Here is a 23508-nt window from a genome sequence, read left to right as displayed (position 1 = left end):
GCTCAGTTATCGGCCACTTGAAAAGAGAATGAAAAGTTGAAGGGCGGCATGTTCGGTATGACTTTGAAAACCATCATAGAGACTCAAATTAGTCCACAATTCAGAATGTCATAACTCTGTTGCTGCAGATCTATTAATTGGTCGGCCAGAAAAGAAGTATCCGGATTTCGAGGCGACGTTCTTAAGGAGTTGTCTGTGGTGCATGAGTGGGCCTGGAAAGCTATGAAGAGTATGGCCAAGGCTTTATGGCCATCTGATACCCCTCCAGAAAGAATGGAGGGTCCGGTGAGCCTGCTCAAAGGTGTCCGGCGCCGCTTTGAGCTATGGAAGACGTCCGCCTGCCATGAAGGTGCACAAGAAGCATGGGCGATGGTGAACCACGCTTTACCAAGTTAGATCCGAATCATATGGCTAGAGTGGGACCGTAGGGACCAAATGGGAAAGAAATTCCGTTGAACCTAGTATATGACCAAGTAATGATAGCTGTGAAATACTTGCAAGAAGACTCTAGGTTAGACAGTCTTATAGATGGAATAGATAAGGAGTAGGCATTTGATTCAATGTATCAATGTACTTTATGATCATCCTATATCTTCAGCCGAACATGTAAAAAAATTGTCATCGCAGGCTTTCGGCTTTAACCTCCAAACCAAGATGGTGGAGTGTTTCCGGATACTATTGTGTAATGTAAGGAACATTCACTATGTCCAGAAATCAGGCAACCCAGTCATTATGCTCGAACGGACAAAAATTTAGATTAGGAGGTATGTTATATTGCATATGTAAGAAACATCTTCCAAGGAGAATAGTTTCGTTAAGGTTTCCTTTCCATGGGTTGGCATGCTTTTAATTGTGCGTGCCTAGGCTTTGATCCGAATTATGGGGAAACTGTCCCGCATTGTTTTTTTCGAAGAGTTACAAGAATGTAACAATCTGTCATTTGATTGCCGACCAATTATTCTCTTAAGAACGCTAGCTTTCGGCTTCACCCGTCTGACGTACAGGTCCAGATTACCCGGTTGTAACAATTGCAAAGGTGCTCCCTTTACGCCCTAGCCGATCAATCGGGAATGTAGGGCATAAGCATAGGAGCCACGCAACCCAGCTTGGCAAAAACTTAAGTCATAGAGGTGCATATAATGGCAAAAGTGGGTATATAAACAAACGACATAGACAATGTGAGCTCTAGGCTCTAAATAATATTAAGCTTCAGTGAAAGAAGCCACCGGTCATGGTGGGGTGTATACATTTAAAGATGTGTGCCCCTTAAGAGTTTGGCCTATCCGAACATATCCTGGGAAATGTATAAAAACGAGAAAAAAACAAATGAAGAGGAGAAAAAAGGAATGAACAAGAAACATGGCCGAACTTATGCGTAGAATCTTCAAAGCCGAGCAGCGTTCCATGGATTCGGCTCGAGGCGATTATCCAATGCATTACGAAGGCGATAGGCTCCTCCTGTGAGAACTTCATCTATAATGAAGGGGCCTCCCATTTTGGTTTGAGCTTTTCCTTCTTCTTCTCTAGGAGTTGTAAAACGAGTTCGCCGATGTTATAAGTCTTGGCCCACACTTCTCTGCTTTGGTATCTCCGAGCCTGTTGTTGATAGAATACAGAACGGGCTCGTGCAATATCACGCTCTTCCTCAAGGCCGTCTAGGTCATCCTGCCGATCGAGCTTGGTTCTCTCTATTCGTACATGCGCACTCCAGGTGAGTCATGAATAATGTCGCAGGGAAAGACAGCTTCTACGCCATACACCATGAAAAAAGGTGTGTATCCGGTTGTACGTTTGGGCGTAGTTCGCAGTCCCCAGAGCACGGAATCATGTTCCTCAACCCAGTGCTTATCTAACTCCTATTGGGATCGTACTAGTCTGGGTTTGATGCCACTCATTATCAAGCCATTAGCCCGTTCGACCTGACCATTTGTTTGACGGTGGTATACGAATGCGTAATCGAGCTTAATGCCCAAGTTGGCGCACCAATTTTCACCTCATCGGCTGTGAAATTGGAGTCGTTATCAGTCATGATGCTGTGCGGGACACCATCACGGTGTACCACGCCGGATATAAAGTCGATCACTGGCCCTGCTTCAGCTATTTTTACTGGTTTAGCCTCTATCCACTTGGTGAACTTATCCACCATAACCAGGAAATATTTCTTATTGTGGCTCCCCCCTTTAAGGGGTCCGACCATATCAAGTGATGGGGATTGTCCTTAAGGCAGTGAGCGGCATATGACTTTGATTGGCGAAAAGCTAACATCCCACACAGCGTTGCACAAGGGCCTGTGCGTCTGTTTGGGCCATTGGCCAAAAGAAACTTGTATTGAAGGCCTTGCTTACGAGGGCCCGAGCTGTGGCGTGATGGCCACCTAGACCAGCATGTATTTCAGCCAAGAGCTGTCGTCCCTCCTCTTCAGAGATGCACCTTTGAAGGACTCCGGTGGTACTTTTCTTGTATAGTTCACCTTCGTGAACTTTATAGGCTTTAGAGCGTCTAACTATGCGACGAGCCTCATTCTGATCATCAGGAAGCTCCTACCTATTAAGGTAGGCCGGCAAGGGTTCGGTCCATGGAGCAATAACGGCCATGATTACATGAGTGGAGGGTTTTATTTCGGTGCCCAAGCCCCCGATGATATCTGAATTGTGTTCGGTTGCTGGGGGTATGATTGGTTTTGGACTAGTATTTCCGTTCTCGTCCTGCCATACCACGGATGGCTTAAAGAGCCTTTCCACAAAGGTGTTCGGCGGGACGGGATCACATTTAGCGCCCATTCGAGCGAGGATGTCTGCTTCCTGATTACTGTCTCGAGCAACATGATGGAACTCGAGCCCCTCGAACTGAGCCAATATTTTGAGTACGGTGTTTTGGTATGCCGTCATTTTTGGGTCTTTTGCCTCGAATTCTCCATTTATTTGGGATATTGCGAGGTTTGAATCCCCACGCACCTCTAAGCGTTGTATTCCCACATAGACAGCCATTCGGAGACCATGTAGAAGTGCCTCGTATTCGGCTGCATTGTTGGAGTCTGTATACATGATTTGTAACACGTAGCGGACTGTGTCCCTTGTAGGGGATGTCAAGATGACACCAGCCCCTAGCTAGTCCAGCTAACATTTTAGAGCCGTCAAAGTACATGATCCAGTTGGAGTATGTACTATACTCTTCGGGGAGCTCGACTTCTGTCCACTCGGCGACAAAGTCAGCCAGCACCTGAGATTTAATAGATCGGCGCGGCTTGTATGTTATTTCAAATGGTAAGAGCTCGATGGCCCATTTGTCTATGCGGACGGTGGCATCCCGATTATTTATGATGTCATTGAGTGGTACTTAGGATGCCACCGTGATCGAGCACTCTTGAAAATAATGCTGCAGCTTTCGGGATGCCATAAAGACTGCATAAGCTATCTTTTGATGGTGAGGGTATCGGTATCTGGATGGGGAATTTATGCCCCTCTTCCTCTCGCTCGACAACGAGCACAGCGCTCACAACTTGGTGGGTCGCGGATATGTAGAACAACATAGGCTCGCCAACACCTGGGGCGGCTAGGATTGGATAACCGGCTAACAATGTTTTTATTTCTTCCAATCCAGCTGTAGTTGCATCCATCCATTCAAAGTGATCGGTACGTCGGAGTAGTCGATGGAGTGGTAATGCCTTTTCTCCCAATCTAGAGATGAAGCGGCTTAAGGCTTCCATGCACCCATCAAGTTTTTGGACCTGCTTTAAGTTTGTTGGCGTTGCCAATTGTGACAGGGCTCGGATTTTGGCTGGGTTCGCTTCGATTACTCTATTGAAAACAATGAACCCGAGCAGTTTCCCGGCTAGAACGCCGAAAACACATTTGTCCGGATTGAGCCGTATGTCATATGTTCAGAGGTTGTCAAATGTGAGGCGTAGATCATCCACTAATGATTCAACATGTTTAGTCTTAATGACCACGTAGTCCACATATGCCTCCACTGTCTTGCCAATTTTTTTCCAAACATGTTTGAATCATGCGTTGGTAAGTGGCACCAGCGTTTTTTATCCCAAAAGGCATAGTGTTGAAGCAAAAAGGCCCATACAGGGTAATAAATGTCGTTGCGGCCTGGTCGGACTCCTTCATCTTAATCTGATGGTATCCAGAGTAGGCATCGAGGAAACACAATGAGTCGTGTCCCGCGGTTGCGTCAATAATTTGGTCAATGCGGGGCAGTGGGAAGGGGTCCTTAGGGCAAGCCTTATTGAGGTCTTTGAAATCGACACAAAGGCTCCATGACTTATCCTTCTTCGGCACCATGACCAGGTTGGCTAGCCAGTCCGGGTGCTTGATTTCTCTAATGAACCCAGCCTCGAGTAGTTTGGCTAGCTCCTCCCCACATCTTGTTGTTTGGGTTCAGAAAATCACCACATCGTTTGCTTGACTGGTTTGAACCCCTTTATTATATTGAGGCTATGTCTGGCCAGTCTGTGTGGGATCCCGATCATGTCCGAAGGGTGCCAGGCAAAGATGTCCAAATTTTTGTGTAGGAATACTCGTAGCGCGGCGTCGACCGTCGAATCCAGCTGTGCTCCAATGGATGTTGTTTTGTTAGGATCCGTCAGGTGCACTTGAAATTTGACTATTTCATCTGCTTGTTTGAAAGAGGTGGATTTGGGCCTCTTATCGAGGATCACATCCTCTTTGTCCACTGCGGAACGTAGGGTGGTTAGCTCTTCGGTCGCGAGGGCCTCGGATAGTGCCTCGAGGGCCAAGGATGCGTTTTTGTTTTCGGCAAGGAGTGCTATATCCGGATCACTGGTGATAGTAATCACTCTGTTGGGCCCTGGCATTTTAAGCTTCATGTACCCATAATGGGGTATGGCTTGGAAGCGTGCGAAGGCGTCCCGCCGCAAGAGGGCGTGATATCCGCTATTGAAAGGGGCCACGTGGAAGAGTAACTCTTCGTACCTGTAATTCTCAGGTGTGCCAAATACTACGTGGAGTTTAATTTTCCCCGAGCATCGTGCTTATCGACTGGGGATGATGCCTCGTAAGGTGGTACTGCTTTGCTTGATGCTGTTCTTGTCCATTTGCATTTTGTCGAGCGTGTCTTCATAGATGAGGTTAAGTCCGCTATCGCCGTCCATGAGAACTTTGTGAGTCGAAAGCCATCCACAATTGGGTTTAGCACCAAGGCGGCTGGTGGTCGGACTGAACGAGCCCTTGGTTCGTTGTCGGCCGTGAAATTTATGGCCGTGTCATTCTAGGGGTTCATTGCGGTTACTTAGTTGACTTCGGCGAGGTTGCGAAGCGCCCTTTTGCGCCGATTGTTTGAAGAGAAGGTCTCGAAGACTGTAAATACATTAAGATTGTCATCCTCCGAAGAATGCTTCTCTGGAGTAATACTGGTGAGGATAGCCTCACCGCTTTTAGCCACTTGCCAGAGTACCCAACATGCTCGAAGGTTGTGTGTTGGTTCTTTTCTTGGTGTTGCATGTATATGACATGGTTTGTCGAGTAGTTCGTCAAGGATGGTTCTGTGTCCCATGAAGGGTTTGTTTTTCTTGTCACTGGGCTTGTAATCGGATACCTTGTAAGGGTGCATCCGTTTTGCCTGTACGATGGGCTTCTTAAAGGTAGGAGGTTCCCACCGGGCTGTCTGGGTCTTCCATGCGCTTTCCATCGCGCAGTACTTCTGTACTATGCGGCGGCGGTTGAGGGCATTGAGAATTCCCTCATCCGTAAAGTTACGACAAAAAACCGAAACCGCATCGTCGTCGCAGCAATCTTTAATCTTGTTTTTAACAAGGAGAAATCTGGCCCAAAAGTGATGGACCGTTTTCCAAAGGTTGCTGTCGTACATACATTAGGTCACGTATGTCTGGAGGGCCTGAATTATTTGGGGAATGTTGATTGTGGTGGGTGGGTGGGCTAAAACCCGAATCCTGACCCGGGATTGAATTCGGAGCTTGAAGAATCTCCAAGGTCACCAGTTCAGGACCAGGAAGGTCCAGGTGACTTCCAGGCTTGCTACCTCTTCAGCACTGCATTGGTTTTCGTCAAAGAGGAAGGGGTGATGCAGGAAAGTAGCGTAAGTATTTCCCTCAGTTTTTGAGAACCAAGGTATCAATCCAGTAGGAGGCTACGCGTGAGTCCCTCGTACCTGCACAAAGCAAATAGCTCCTCGCAACCAACGCGATAAGGGGTTGTCAATCCCTTCACGGTCACTTACGAGAGTGAGATCTGATAGATATGATAAGATAATATTTTTGGTATTTTTATGATAAATATGCAAAGTAAAATAAAAGCAAAGTAAAAAAGCAAAGGAAATAACTAAGTATTGAAAGATTAATATGATGAAGATAGACCCGGGGGCCATAGGATTCACTAGTGGCTTCTCTCAAGAGCATAGGTATTTTACAGTGGGTGAACGAATTACTGTTGAGCAATTGACAGAATTGAGCATAGTTATGAGAATATCTAGGTATGATCATGTATATAGGCATCACGTCCGAGACAAGTAGACCGACTCCTACCTGCATCTACTACTATTACTCCACTCATCGACCGCTATCCAGCATGCATCTAGAGTATAAGTTCATGAAAACAGAGTAACGCCTTAAGCAAGATGACATGATGTAGATGGATAAACTCATGCAATATGATGAAAACCCCATATTGTTATCCTCGATGGCAACAATACAATACGTGCCTTGCTGCCCCTACTGTCACTGGGAAAGGACACCGCAAGATTGAACCCAAAGCTAAGCACTTCTCCCATTGCAAGAAAGATCAATCTAGTAAGCCAAACCAAACTGATAATTCGAAGAGACTTGCAAACATAACCAATCATACATAAAAGAATTCAGAGAAGATTCAAATATTGTTCATAGATAGACTTGATCATAAACCCACAATTCATCGGTCTCAACAAACACACCGCAAAACGAAGATTACATCGAATAGATCTCCACAAGAGAGGGGGAGAACATTGTATTGAGATCCAAAAAGAGAGAAGAAGCCATCTAGCTAATAACTATGGACCCGTAGGTCTGAGGTGAACTACTCACACTTCATCAGAGGGGCTATGGTGTTGATGTAGAAGCCCTCCGTGATGGATACCCCCTCCGCCGGAGCTCCGGAACAGGCCCCAAGACGGGATCTCGTGGATACAGAAAGTTGCGGCGGTGGAATTAGGGTTTTGGCTCCGTATCTGATCGTTTGGGGGTATGTAGGTATATATAGGAGGAAGGAGTACGTCGGTGGAGCAACAGGTGGCCCGCGAGGGTGGAGGGCGTGCCTGGGGGGGTAGGCGCGCCCCCTACCTCGTGGCCTCCTCCTTTGTTTCTTGACGTAGGGTCCAAGTCTCCTGGATCATATTCAGTGAGAAAATCACGTTCCCGAAGGTTTCATTCCGTTTGGACTCCGTTTTATATTCCTTTTCTTCGAAACCCTAAAATAGGCAAAAAATAAGCAATTCTGGGCTGGGCCTCCGGTTAATAGGTTAGTCCCAAATTAATATAAATGTGGATAATAAAGCCCAATAATGTCCAAAACAATAGATAATATAGCATGGATCAATAAAAAATTATAGATATGTTGGAGACATATCAAGCATCCCCAAGCTTAATTCCTTCTCATCCTCGAGTAGGTAAATGATAAAAACAGAATTTTTGATGCGGAGTGCTACTTGGCATAATTTTAATGTAATTCTTATTAATTGTGGTATGAATATTCAGATCCGAAAGATTCAAGACAAAAGTTCATATTGACATAAAAATAATAACACTTCAAGCATACTAACTAAGCAATTATGTCTTGTCAAAATAACATGGCCAAAGAAAGCTCATCCCTACAAAATCATATAGTTTAGTCATGCTCCATTTCCGTCACACAAGAATGCTCTCATCATGCACAACCCCGATGACAAGCCACGCAATTGTTTCATACTTTAGTAATCTCAAACCTATAAACTTTCACGCAATTCATGAGCGTGAGCCATGGATATAGCACTATGGGTGGAATAGAATATAATGAGGGGGTTATGTGGAGAAGACAAAAAAGGAGAAAGTCTCACATCAACGAGGCTAATCAATGGGCTATGGAGATGCCCACCGATTGATGTTAATGCAAGGAGTAGGGATTGCCATGCAACGGATGCACTAGCGCTATAAATGTATGAAAGCTCACAAAAGAAACTAAGTGGGTGTGCATCCAACTTGCTTGCTCACGAAGACCTAGGGCACTTGAGGAGGCCCATTGTTGGAATATACAAGCCAAGTTCTATAATAAAAAATTCCCACTAGTATATGAAAGTGACAAAACAAAAGACTCTCTATCATGAAAATTATGGTGCTACTTTGAAGCACAAGTGTGGCAAAGGATAGTAGCATTGTCCCTTTTATTTTTTATTTTTTTTATTTGGCCTTTCTTTTTTTAGGACAATGCTCTATGAATGATGGTCATCACACTTCTATTTACTTACAACTCAAGAATTACAACTCGATACTTAGAACAAGATATGACTCTATATGAATGCTTCCGGCGGTGTACCGGGATATGCAATGAACCAAGAGTGACATGTATGAAAGAATTATGAACGGTGGCTTTGCCACAAATACTATGTCAACTACATGCTCATGTTAAGCAATATGACAATGATGAATATGTCATGATAAACGGAATGGTGGAAAGCTGCATGGCAATATATCTCGGAATGGCTATGGAAATGCCATAATAGGTAGGTATGGTGGCTGTTTTGAGGAAGATATAAGGAGGTTTATGTGTGAAAGAGCGTATTATATCACGGGGTTTGGATGCACCGATGAATTTTGCACCAACTCTCAATGTGAGAAAGGGCAATGCACGGTACCGAAGAGGCTAGAAATGATGGAAGGGTGAGAGTGCGTATAATCCATGGACTCAACATTAGTCATAAAGAACTCACATACTTATTGCAAAAATCTACAAGTCATCAAAAACAAAGAACTACGTGCATGCTCCTAGGGGGATATATTGGTAGGAGAAGACCATCGCTCGTCCTCGACCGCCAGTCATAAGGAGGACAATCAAATAACACCTCGTGTTTCAAATTTGTTACATAACGTTTACCATACGTGCATGCTACGGGACTTGCAAACTTCAACACAAGCATTTCTCAAATTCACAACTACTCAACTAGCACGACTTTGATATTATTACCTCCATTCTCAAAACAATCATCAAGCAACAAACTTCTCTTAGTATTCAAAACACTCACAAGAAAAAAAATATTAATCTTGAATACCTAGCATATTAGGATTATTCAAGCAAATTAAAATGCTATTTAAGACTCTCAAAATAATCTAAGTGAAGCATGAAGATCAATAGTTTCTATAAAACAAATCCACCACCATGCTCTAAAATATATAAGTGAAGTACTAGAGCAAAACTAGATAGCTCAAAAAGATATAAGTGAAGCACATAGAGTATTCTAACAAATTCCCAATCATGTATGGCTCTCTCAAAAGGTGTGTACAGCAAGGATGATTGTTTTAAACTAAAAAGCAAATACTCAAATCATACAAGATTCTCCAAGCAAAACACATATCATGTGGTGAATAAAAATATAGCTCCAAGTAAAGTTACCGATGGAAGTAGACGAAAGAGGGGATGCCTTCCGGGGCATCCCCAAGATTTGGCTTTTTGGTGTCCTTAGATTATCTTGGGGGTGCCATGGGCATCCCCAAGCTTAGGCTCTTGCCACTCCTTGTTCCATAATCCATCAAATCCTTACCCAAAACTTGAAAACTTCACAACACAAAACTCAAAGTAGAAAATATCGTGAGCTCCGTTAGCGAAAGAAAACAAAAGACCACTGTAAGGTACTGTAATGAACTCATCATTCATTTATATTGATGTTAAACCTACTGTATTCCAACTTCTCTATGGTTTATAAACTATTTTACTAGCCATAGATTCATCAAAATAAGCAAACAACACAGGAAAAACAGAATCTGTCAAAAACACAACAGTACGTCTATAGTAATCTGTAGCAAGCGCAAGATCTGGAACCCCAAAAATTCTAGAATAAATGGCTGGACGTGAGGAATTTATCTATTAATCATATTCAAAAATAATTAACTAAATAGCACTTCAAAATAAAAATGGCAGCAGTTCTCGTGAGCGCTAAAGTTTCTGTTTTTTACAGCAAGATATCAAGACTTTCCCCAAGTCTTCCCAATGGTTCTACTTGGCACAAACACTAATTAAACACAAAAAACACAACCTAAACAGAGGATAGATAAATTATTATTACTAAAAAGGAGAAAAAAAATCAAGGAATAAAAAATAAAATTGGGTTGCCTCCCAATAAGCGCTATCGTTTAACGCCCCTAGCTAGGCACAAAAAGCAAGGATAGATCTAGGTATTGCCATATTTGGTAGGAAATCCATAAGTGGCTCTCATAATAGATTCATAAGGTAATTTAATTTTATTTCTAGGAAAGTGTTCCATGCCTTTCCTTAACGGAAATTGGAATCTAATATTTCCTTCCTTCATATCAATAATTGCACCAATCAGTCTAAGGAAAGGTCTACCAAGAATAATAGGACATGAAAGATTGCAATCTATGTCAAGAACAATAAAATCTATGGGTACATAATTCCTATTTGCAACAATAAGAACATCATTAATTCTTCCCATAGGTTTCTTAATAGTGTAATCCGCAAGGTACAAGTTTAGAGAGCAATCATCAAAATCACGGAAACCTAACAAATCACACAAAGTCTTTGGGATCGTGGAAACACTAGCACCCAAATCACATAAAGCATAGCACTCATGATCTTTAATTTTAATTTTAATAGTTAGTTCCCACTCATCATAAAGTTTTCTAGGGATAGAAACTTCCAACTCAGGTTTTTCTTCATAAGATTGCATGAAGGCATCAACGATATGTTTAGTGAACACTTTATTTTGACTATAAGCGTGAGGAGAATTTAGCACGGATTGCAACAAGGAAATACAATCAATCAAAGAGAAATTTTCATAATTAAATTCCTTGAAATCCAAGATAGTGAGTTTAGCAACATCTAGGGTTTTAATTTCTTCGACCCCACTTTTATCAATTTTAGCATCAAGATCTAAAAACTCCGAATTCTTGGAATGCCTTCTAGGTAAAGGTGGATCATATTCAGTCCCATAATTATTAAGATTCATATTGCAAAACAAAGATTTAATAGGGGACACATCAATAAATTTTAGATCTTCATCTTTATTTTCATAGGAACTAGAAGAACACGCTCTTATAAAGGCATCTTTCCTAGCACGCATCCTAGCGGTTCTTTCTTCGCACTCATCAATGGAAATTCTCATCGCTTTGAGAGACTCATTTATATCATGCTTAGGTGGAAGAGATCTAAGTTTCAAAGAATCAACATCAAGAGAAATTCTATCAACGTTCCTAGCCAACTCATCACTCTTAAGCAATTTTTCTTTAATCAAAGCAATGAAATTCTTTTGCGAAGTGATAAATTATTTAATATTAGATTCAAAATCAGAGGGCATCTTATTATAATTTCCATAATAATTGTTGTAGGAATTACCATAATTATTAGAGGGATTACTAGGATAAGGCCTAGGATTGAAATTTTCTCTATAGCGTTGTTACCAAAATTGTTCCTACCAACAAAATTTACATCCACAGATTCATTATTATTCTCAATCAAAGTAGACAAGGGCATATCATTAGGATCAGAAGAAACACTCTTACTAGCAAATAATTTCATAAGTTCATCCATCTTTCCACTCAAAACATTAATTTCTTCTATCGCATGCACCTTTTTATTAGTAGATCTTTCAGTATGCCATTGAGAATAATTAACCATAATATTATCTAGGAGTTTAGTAGCTTCTCCTAAAGTGATTTCCATAAAAGTGCCTCCCGTGGCCGAATCTAAAAGATTTCTAGAAGCAAAATTCAGTCCGGCATAGAAATTTTGTATAATCATCCACAAATTCAAACCATGAGTAGGGCAATTACGTATCATTAATTTCATCCTCTCCCAAGCTTGTGCAACATGTTCGTGATCAAGTTGCTTAAAATTCATAATATCGTTTCTAAGGGAGATGATCTTAGTGGGAGGAAAATACTTAGAGATAAAAGCATCTTTGCACTTATTCCAAGAATCAATACTATTTTTAGGCAAAGACGAAAACCAAGCTTTAGCACGATCTCTAAGAGAAAAAGGAAATAGCTTCAATTTAACAATATCGTTATCCACATCTTTCTTCTTTTGCATATCACACAAATCAACGAAGCTATTTAGATGGGTAGCGGCATCTTCACTAGGAAGGCCGGAAAACGGATCTTTCATGACAAGATTCAGCAAGGCAGCATTAATTTCACAAGATTCAGCATCGGTAAGAGGAGCAATCGGAGTGCTAATAAAATCATTGCTGTTGGTATTGGTAAAGTCACACAATTTAGTGTTATCTTGATCCATCGTGACAAGCAAGCAATCCAACACACAAGCAAACAAAAAGCAAGCGGGCAAAAAGAGGCAACTAGAGAAAGAGAGGGAGGATAGGGAGAGAGGGCGAATAAAACGGCAAGGGTGAAGTGGGGGAGAGGAAAACGAGAGGCAAATGGCAAATAATGTAATGCGGGAGATAAGGACTGTGATGGGTACTTGGTATATTGACTTTTGCGTAGACTCCCCGGCAACGGCGCCAGAAATCCTTCTTGCTACCTCTTGAGCACTGCGTTGGTTTTCCCCGAAGAGGAAGGGATGATGCAGCAAAGTAGCGTAAGCATTTCCCTCAGTTTTTGAGAACCAAGGTATCAATCTAGTAGGAGGCTACGCGCGAGTCCCTCGTACCTGCACAAAGCAAATAGCTCATCGCAACCAACGCGATAAGGGTTTGCCAATCCCTTCACGGTCACTTATGAGAGTCAGATCTGATAGATATGATAAGATAATATTTTTAGTATTTTTATGATAAAGATGCAAAGTAAAATAAAAGCAAAGGAAATAACTAAGTATTGGAAGATTAATATGATGAAGATAGACCCGGGGGCCATAGGTTTCACTAGTGGCTTCTCTCAAGAGCATAGGTATTTTACAGTGGGTGAATGAATTACTGTTGAGCAATTGACAGAATTGAGCATAGTTACGAGAATATCTAGGTATGATCATGTATATAGGCATCACGTCCGAGACAAGTAGACTGACTCCTGCCTACATCTACTACTATTACTCCACTCATCGACCGCTATCCAGCATGCATCTAGAGTATTAAGTTCATGAAAATAGAGTAACGCCTTAAGCAAGATGACATGATGTAGAGGGATAAACTCATGCAATATGATATAAACCCCATCTTGTTAACCTCGATGGCAACAATACAATACGTGCCTTGCTGCCCCTACTGTCACTGGGAAAGGACACCGCAAGATTGAACCCAAAGCTAAGCACTTCTCCCATTGCAAGAAAGATCAATCTAGTAGGCCAAACCAAACTGATAATTCGAAGAGACTTGCAAAGATAACCAATCATGCATAAAAGAATTCAAAGAAGATTCAAATATTGTTCATAGATAGACTTGATCATAAACCCACAATTCATCGGTCTCAACAAACACACCGCAAAAATAAGATTACATCGAATAGATCTCCACAAGAGAGGGGGAGAACATTGTATTGAGATCCAAAAATAGAGAAGAAGCCATCTAGCTAATAAATATGGAACCCGTAGGTCTGAGGTGAACTACTCACACTTCATAGGAGGGGCTATGGTGTTGATGTAGAAGCCCTCCATGATGGATACCCCCTCCGACGGAGCTCCGGAACAGGCCCCAAGATGGGATCTCGTGGATACAGAAAGTTGCGGCGCTAGAATTACGGTTTTGGCTCCGTATCTGATTGTTTGGGGGTACGTAGGTATATATAGGAGGAAGGAGTACTCGGTGGAGCAACAGGGGGCCCACGAGGGTGGAGGGCGTGCCTGGGTGGTAGGCGCGCCCCCCTACCTCGTGGCCTCCTCCTTTGTTTCTTGACGTAGGGTCCAAGTCTCCTGGATCATATTCGGTGAGAAAATCATGTTCCCGAAGGTTTCATTCCATTTGGACTCCGTTTGATATTCCTTTTCTTCGAAACCCTTAAATAGGCAAAAATAGCAATTCTGGGCTAGGCCTCCGGTTAATAGGTTAGTCCCAAAAATAATATAAAAGTGGATAATAAAGCCCAATAATGTCCAAAACAGTAGATAATATAGCATGGAGCAATCAAAATTTATAAATATGTTGGAGACGTATCACGACGCAATGCCTGATCCTGATTTCGGAGGACATGAAGTCTCTTCCCGAGGATGGGTGTCCAGCTCGAAGGGCTCGGAAATCCAAACATAGCTGGTTTTTAACTTAGGGGAAGAAGCGTTCTTGGCTCGTTCCTCAACGACTGCTACTAGATGGGTGACCGGTGGGGACTTGATTTCCCTCTGGTCGGGTTTAAGCCCGATCCGATCGTACTCCATTGCAAGCCCCAGGGCGGCGATGCGATCTAGCAGCTCATTCAAGGACAAGATATCTTTCGGATCCATCTTTTCGGAGTGTTCGAGGCTGATGCAGAGATGATGTTTGGCGGTTGTGGGGGCCGCCGCTGGCTTAACAGCCGAGCGAGTGCCCATGGAAAAACTGCCGAGCGGGAGGACCTGTCCTGGAGTTAGGGCCCTTCCAGAAGTGATATTGTCATTGATGACGAGGGGAGCCGTCGATCCTTCTATCGACAACACAATGGAACTCTCAATGAAAGCACCAATGTCGGTGTCAAAACCGGTCGATCTCGGGTAGGAGGTCCCGAACTGTGCGTTTGAGGATCGAGAGTAACAAGGGACAAGCGGGACGTGGCGTTTACCCAGGTTTGGGCCTTCTTAATGGAGGTAAAAGCCTACGTCCTGCTTGATTGTATTTGATGAGTATAGGGGTTACAAGAGTTGATTTACCTCAAGATCGTAATGGCTAAACCCTAGATGTCTAGCCTATGATAATTCCGATAGCCTCTACAGACTAAACCCTCCAGTTTATATACACACTAGAGGGCCCTAGGGTTGTACAGAGTCTGTTTGTGGAGGAAGGAAATTACATATCCGGACACCAATCTTTCCATCCATGCATAGGAGAGTCCTGCCCGGACATGGGGGAAAGCCTTATGCTCTATATCTTCATGGCCCATCAGTCCGGCCCATATCAAATGTCCCAGACACCCGAGGACCCCCTAATCCAAGACTCCCTCAATGGTCGTCTGCTACTCTTGCTGCTACTTTGTGATGCAATGATAAATTCCGCATGAAGTCATTCTACAAACGCCCATTTCTCATTATGCATTTCATTTTCTTCACTATTTGTGTGCATGATGTATTGTCTTCGTGAGTTGAAGAGGATCTCCACAAAGTAAAACATGCCATGTGCATTTGCATTCAAAAGCAAACTACTTATATGCACATCTTCAGGGGGAGCCTTTTGCAACTTATGAAGACAATGACTTTGATCTTTAACTTTCACATACTTGTATCCTCGGTAAAAACTTCAACTAGTTTGTCATCAATCACCAAAAAGGGGCAGATTGTAAGTGCATCTAGTGCTACCCCTAGTTGGTTTTGGAGTATTGACGACAAACTTGGTTGAGGGACTAATGTGTTTGTGAGAATTGCAGGATAAGACAGGTAGTAGTCCCTTATTGATTCGGTTTACCTACCAGAGATGGCCCCTAAAAATGTGTGTGAAGACATTGAAGACAATGGTGGTTCATGAAGACATTCATGATGAAGATTATGACATGTGAATATATTCACTTGAAGACTATGGAGTGCGAAGGCATAGTTGTTTCGTAGTTTCCTTTTCTTCTTTATTGAGTCATAGGAACCATCGTACTATTAAGTGGGGTCCAAGTGAACAAAGTCAGAATGACTGATGTGATCCTCAACCAAAATCCTATGTCTTCAAGCGAAGACAATGAGAGCAAATCTTATCCAGAGCTGGATGAGTCAGCTTTGCTTGTAGCCCAAGTCAAGCTGCCGCGTGTGTTTGAAATCCGACTGTTGGATACGTGTCAGTTCCTTAGTGACCCAGGCTCATTTTGGACATAGAATGTCTAGTTGCCTCCTGGCTATAAATAGCCCACCCCTACACCATAAATTGGTGGCTGCTCATAGTTAGTGCATGGCTTTTGTCGTTTGAGAGCAACCCACCTCCGAAGCCTTTGAGAGAGAGAGATCCTTGCAAGGACAAAGCCCAAAACACCTAGAGCCAAAGAGTGTTTGCCATCACTGAATTCTTTTTGTCTGCGTGACCTGAAGACTTGTTACACTTGAGGACTGTGAATCTCCAGCCGGTTAGGCATCCCGTTCTGAGCATCCAATAGCCATTGTGGATTGCCGGTGAATGAAGTCTGTGAAGGTTTGATAGTCTACCTTGAAGACTTACCAGACTGATTGAGTGAGGACTGGGTGTCCTTAGCTCAAGGGGAATAAGGTGAAGACGCGGTCTTTGGAGTTCAATCTCAGCCTCCCTAACCAGACGTACAGTTGTCACACCAACTGGAAATGGTGTACCAAATCCATGTCTTCACCAAGCAACTGGTTCTATCCCCCACTTCCTTTACCTTTTAGTTTGTCTTCGTGAAGTCATTGGTTGCCTGTCTGATCTGATTGACTTCACTGTGTGAAGACTATTGCCTGTTTGACTTCACTATATTGCGTACTTGACTATGGCTTGTCTAGTGTAGTCTATCTTCCGCTCCATATCAATAGGTTCATTTCATCTGTTTGTCTTCAAGGACCTCGTGTTTTGAAGACTTCCATAAAAATCTCCTATTCACACCCCCTCTTGTCGATAACTAGCACTTTCAGCTGTAGTGATTGATAATGAGGAGGACAGTGATGATGATCATTTGGAAGAATATGGTGATATACTTGCTAGTCTTGAGGAGATGAAAAGACAGAGGGATGATCCACTCCTTCATTTTGAAGGGGACACCGATGTTGAGGAAATGTATGAGATAGAGGAGGAGGAGGAGGATGCACTATATGAGCCTGAAAGTGAAGAAGAGGATGCAGAGGAGGAAGAGGAGGAGGAACTTGAGGAAGAGGAACAAGAGGAGTAGGTACAGAAAGATGGACAGAAGAAGAAAAGGGGGAAGAAACACAGAAAAGGCCCAACAAGCAGATCACATGCAAGTGTAGAGGAGTTATTTGAGGAGGACTGGATACCATCATCTGATGAAGACAGGAAACCAATGGACTTGGGTGAGGAAGATGATGATGGTGCAGAGGCATTGGCATATGTTTTGCCCAATGGCAGGAAAAGTAGAGCTAAGAAGATGAAGAAAAGGATATGGTATGATGAGGAGAGGGCTCACCCAGATGAGCAATTTGTGAAGCATCTTTGCTTCCTTGATGTGTACCAGTTCAGAAATGCACTTTAAACAATGCACATTTCACAGAACAGGAACTATGAGTACCGTAGAAATTGCAGTGACAGGGTTATAGCACAATGCATAGATGAGACATGCCCTTTTTATGTAGTAGCTTCTCAAATTGTAGATGACAAGACATTTACCATAAGGAAGTAGTATTTGGTGCACACTTGCCTTTCAGTGTCAGAGAACGCGAAAGTTACTGCTAAGTGGGTTGCAAAATTTTGTGAGGAAGCAATCAGAATTGGCCCATGCACAACAATCACAACTATTATTAACACTGCAAAGAGCAAGTATGGAGTTGAAATATCAACCCACATGGCATACAGGTCTAAGAAGGCAGAAAAAAATGTTGTGTTAGGAGATCAGAAGGCCCACTACACCAGGATTAGGGATTATTTGCAGGATGTGCTAGATACTAATCCAGGTTCAAGGTGTATAGTGACAACAAGATATCTGAGGGAGCATCCAAGCAAAAACCCTAGGTTTCATGCATTATTCTTTTGCCTAAATGGATGCAAAGAAGGGTTTCTCAGTGGCTGCAGACCATTCATAGGTAATTCCTTGGTATTAGTTCATGCTGACTTGTGTGTTTTCAACTAGTTCCTGCTGACTTGTTACATTGTTATAGGTTTGGATGGATGCTTCATAAAGCCCACTACTGGTCAACAGATTCTTGCTGCTACTAGAAGAGATGGGAACAATAATATACTTCCCATTGCTGTTGGAATTGTTGATAAGGAGGACACAGATTCCTAGACTTGGTTTCTGTATCAGCTAAGGGTAGCACTAGGTGGCCAATCTCGGAAGTTCGGTAACTACACAATCATTTCTGATAGGCAGATGGTAATGAAATCCACTTGTGCTAGTTTTCATTTAGTTATTTCTAGTAGTTACTTGCATTTAGGTGTAGTTACTTGAGACATCTCCATCGTATCTACTTTTCCAAACACTTTTGCCCTTGTTTTGGACTCTAACTTGCATGATTTGAATGGAACTAACCCGGACTGACGCTGTTTTCAGAAGAATTGTCATGGTGTAATTTTTCACTACAAGAAATATGTCAACTTGTGACCACCACTATTGGTCACTGAATGGTCACAAATTTCCATTTGTGACCTTTTTGTGACCAAAAACATAAGGTCAAAAGCTGGCCGTCATAAACTGACTATAGCGACCTTTCTTCTGGAATGGTCGAAGACGTTTACGACCAAAATAAGCATATTGTTCTGTTTTGCTCACTAGCAACCTCCCCAGGCCACGTAGGCATCCATCGTGGCAAGCTGATGTGGCACAAGATTCAGCCCGGTCCGATTCGGTGTTTTACATGTGTCGAGCCCATTAATTCAGTCCATTTATTATTTTGCCAAACCCAATAAATCAGCCTATTTTTTATTTGCTTTCCTGGTAATTTTGGTCAGCCACATGGGCCAAGCCCAACAATTCAGTCTTTTATTTTGCTACGACGTGGGCTTTGGGGCTCTAGAGTTTTAGATTTTATCTTTTTCAAGAGAAGGTCCACTAGTCTAATGGGTCCCAATTGTCAGGTTCTAATAAGTAGGTCCTGGTTGTCAGGATTATATTCCTCATATTTCATCGCTCCGATAAATAAATAACCAATATTTACACAATGCTTCAAATAGAGCACAATAAAATATCATGAAAACATAGTTCACGTCATGAATATAATGAAACAGAGCCAAACTTGGCACATTACAGTCAAACATGGTTCACATCAGAACTAGTTCACATCAGGTAACACAACTAAAAAATGAGAGAAAAAAACTAGCTATCTAAGTATAACTAGCTCCAATAAGCTAGAACTCTATGTTTCTCCCAACTTCTTCGTCCTGGAGCTCACGACGAAACATGAATGAAGGACAGCATCTGCAAGTTATCAAACAAAATTGTTAGGAACAAAATAAAGGCAAATCTAATAGCACATTAACTTGTAGGCAGTCTGTGTGCATAAATAAGAGTAAAACAAGAAAAATGAGGCAAAATCAGTGAATACTAGTAACTAACAGCAGCGAGTAAAAACTACTCCAATCACATCAGGTTTACAATCCTATTAAATGCGACATTTTTATCATTTAAGCATGCAATGATTTGATTCAAGAGTACAGACTTGCTACACTATACAGGGGTAATTCAAGACAAGTTAACATAAGAAGTTGACAAAATAAACATAAACAGGTGCAAATCAGTTAATTGAACATTCTGAACATCCAGTAAAAGAAGTAATTCAAGACAAGTTAATTTGTTGTCACAGTAGAATTCTCCTACACGCTCTGCATCCGCAAGGAAAGTTCAATATCCTTCCCTTGGTAGTACTCAAATCAGCCCAAGACCAAGATAATTTTTAACAAAACTATAGAAGTTACTCCATGCTTTAACAAAAATACATAAGCTGCACATTCAGGTTGTGATACTCCCAACTTATGCAATTTGACTCACAGAACAAGAAACCACAACATAACTGATATTGAACATTCCATGCAAGCATAGTTGCACATGCAAATTCAACTGTCTAGTTAAATGCTCTACAGGTCTTCTAAATGCAATTTACAGACATCATCCATTATCTTGAATTACTATTCCATTACCAACATATTTTTCATGATAAGGTGGCAACGACAACCACAGGGGGCATCACAAAGCATGTGTAACAAGAAATTTCCAGTTAATAGGTGGTATTAACGCTCACAAGTAGCTTGTTTCAGCTATATGCATTGGATCTAGATAGCGACGGAACTATCCATGTCAAATATAACAAGTTTATGAATCAATAGTCTAACTAGAGACAGATGCGATAAAAATGTCATATATATTGCAGAAATATCATTTGGCATGCTCAATCAGCTGACTTTAAGTAACTTGGTCAACTACAACAGCTAGTTCTGAGCAATCGATAGTAACCAGGTGCAAGGGACAAATGAATATGAGCTTGGTTAGGACTGAACAAATAACACAGGGGCATAATACCAATCCTACACACTTCACTTCTATGCTGGTAGGAATAGGATAGCAGTATAAGGTAACCCTGCAAACTTTGCTTCAGAGAAGCAGCTACTCACTTTGGACTGACAGAAACAATGCGTCAAACCCACTAAACAAATGCTGAGACGCAATGTCCCAAGTAGCAGCTCCATTCACCTGCAGCAAAACATAACAAAAAGAAGTTCAGAATATCATATACCAGAACCGTATATCATGCAAGGACGGGCGATCTCCTATGAGCAACAGTTTATTTTCTGAGATCGTAACTAGAAGCTTCAACTTACAGCAAAACAGAGACATGGGATGGATACACGCTCATAAAGCTACTATACTCTTGGGTTCATGGGGCATCATGAAATTACATAGAATACAGTGAGTCCTAGGCATTCAGGTTGCACTAACAAAATCTGATGGGCTATCAACACCCAGATACATCTACCAGTGGCAGTTGATCCCCAGGCATACATCTACATGTGAACATCTTTCACAAACTATCATCATTCTACCAGTGGTAGTTGATCCCCAGGCATACATCTACATGGAGTATTTGATGGTCAATCACTATACCAGAGTGAAGTAAACAGTAACAGAAATCAACTTTGCCGCCAGGGGCGAGAGGTGAGGAGTACAAATGGAAGTGGGGAGTGAATCTGAGCGTATGCATGCAGACTCAAAAGTCTGGATCTAAAAATGGGTATGCAGATTAACCAAGCCTGGATTTTAACGTATGCATACTCATCAAATTCCTAACCAAAGTAGCATAGCACAACATGGACATGGACATGGCCATGGCAAGAAGGTCGGCACCCGGAGAAAAGGGGAGGAGAAGAGAAGATGGGGATCTCACCTCACCTGTGTTGGTTGCCGACGAGTCCGAAGCACACCGTCGCCGCCACGCGGTGAGGGAAGACCAGCAGTCAAGGCCGGGAGCGCCGATGGTCGAGCCGCGTGCGGCCACGACAACATCGGTGGACGAGAGCCGCGGAGCGGCTCTTCTCCCGGCGCGTGACGGTGGGGAAGGAGTGGACCTCGAGCGCCTCCACTGTGGCCCAGATTGAAGCCCTTGACGACGGCGGATCTGGCAGCACTGCGGCCGTGGCGGATCTGGGAGCACCATGGCCGCCGCTCGGTCCGGGACCTAGGTTAGGGGGAGAAGGTGAGGGGATGGGGTGGGGTGGGTGGAGGGGGCGGCGCCGGTGCGGGAGAGGGTGGAGCACGTCGGCGAGGTGGAAGGGGAACAAGGTCGTGGGTGGGTGGGTGGGTGCGGGCGGCGGCGATGGGAGAATGAATCGAGAGAGAGAGAGAGAGAGAGAGAGAGGGCAGAAGGGGGCGGGTTGAGCGCTAGGGTTACACAACCCCAACCCACGGGTTTGGGCAAGAAAGCCGACCGCGACGCCATGGCCGTGCCTGGACTGGTGGATCTGGACTGGATCGGGATCGGTTTGGTGGGTGGGATCGGGAGGGGAGTGGATGGGAGAGGGGATCGCGTGCCGCGGGAGGAGGCCGGGGACAGGGAGGAAAGGAGGCCGGGGACAGGGAGGAGGTGGCGGCGGCGACGAGACGAGGACGAGGACGAGGGAGGAGGAGTACGATGGGAGGAGACAGGCGGCGGCGGGGGGAAAGGGAGCGGGAGCGGCAGCGGCGATGGGATAAGTGAGCTAGGGTTTTCGTGGGTGGATGAGGATGAGAGGGAGGGGGAGAGAGACGAGGGGAGGGGGTGTGGGCTGCCGTTGGATCCGGGCACATCCGACGGTGCTAATCCATGATCCGCGTGAGATGGTTTTGGACCAATCAAAACGCAGTACCACTTTGATGATTTTAAGACTATTTAAATTGGTCATAATCGATTGAAAATAAGATGTTAAAACATGTCCGCTATTTGACGGCCTAGAAAATTTATAAAAACAAATAGAAATCAAAAAACTTTGCATTGTGTCACCAAGTGTGACCTACTTTTCAGTAAGAATAACAAACTTTGAATAATGCAAATATCATAAAAAAGTGTTCTCAGAAATAAGTTTTCTGTAAGAGAATTATTTTTCGAGTGCCCAAAATAATTTTTTTATGAAGAACCTAGCAAATATTTGTTGCAAATTTGGGCCACATCAATTTTATAAAATCTTAGGTCATATTTAATGTTCAGTTGACCAAATGTTGCCTAAAGAAGTTTTTATTTTCTTTGGACGAAAAATTTATTTTCCATTTTTCGAGTGCCCAAAATGAGTTTTTTTGTGAAGGACCTACCATATATTTGTTACAAAATTGTACCTAATCAATTTTCTAAAATACTAGGACATATTTAATGCACAATTGACCAAATGGTTGGGTGTAAAAAGTTTTGATCCACCTCTTGTGAAAAAGACAAATTTCCACCAATTTAGTTGGAAGCGGGTCAAATTTGAACTGTAGCTACCTCGTAGTTTGCTCTTTATTTTTTCCATAAATAATTTCTAGGTACATAAGTATCTATTTAATCATAGAAACACCAAAAAATTCCAGGATTCAACCACTAGCTAGGAATGGTCAAGCCCGCCGTTTTGACCACATTTTGAAACGGGCATAGAAAATTCAAAAAAAATCAAAAAATTGGAAAGCATTCGCATTACGTCATCATATGTGACCAAGTTACCAGGAAAAATAATAAACTTGTAATACGGCAATTATTTTAAAAAAGCGTTCTCGGAAACGAGCTATCAAGTGTGAAGATTCATGGCTTTCAAGCCAAATGATCAATCTTATGGCCACATTCATGACATAGTTTGTTCAAATGATCTCATATTGTGCACAAGGATGCATATTGGAATGGCAAACAATGTTGCCTAAGGAAGTTTTCATTTTCTTTGGACGAAAAAACCATTTTCCATTTTTCGACTGCCCAAAAGGAGGTTTTTTGTGAAGGACCTCCCAAATAATTGTTGCAAAATTGGACCAAATCATTTTTCTAAAATACTAGGCCATATTTAATGCACAATTGAAAAAATGGTTGGGGTGTAAAAAGTTTTGATCCACCTCTCGTGAAAAAGACAAATTTCCACCAATTCAGCTGGAAGGGGGTCAAATTTGAACTGCAGCTGCCTCATAGTTTG

The 23508-nt window shown here is 42.7% G+C and overlaps 1 pseudogene; it reads left to right on the top strand.

The window, feature by feature from the left end:
• LOC147959027 (uncharacterized) overlaps window positions 1–18181 on the top strand; it is a 79327-nt pseudogene extending 61146 nt beyond the window's left edge.
• The last annotated feature ends 5327 nt before the right edge of the window (window positions 18182–23508 follow it).

The sequence above is a fragment of the Triticum urartu genome, chromosome 7A, assembly GCF_056163025.1.
Source record: "Triticum urartu cultivar PI428250 chromosome 7A, HENAU_Tu73, whole genome shotgun sequence".
NCBI lineage: Eukaryota > Viridiplantae > Streptophyta > Magnoliopsida > Poales > Poaceae > Triticum > Triticum urartu.
Note: the sequence above shows the minus strand (reverse complement) of the source record. Positions and strands in the feature narration are given on the sequence as shown.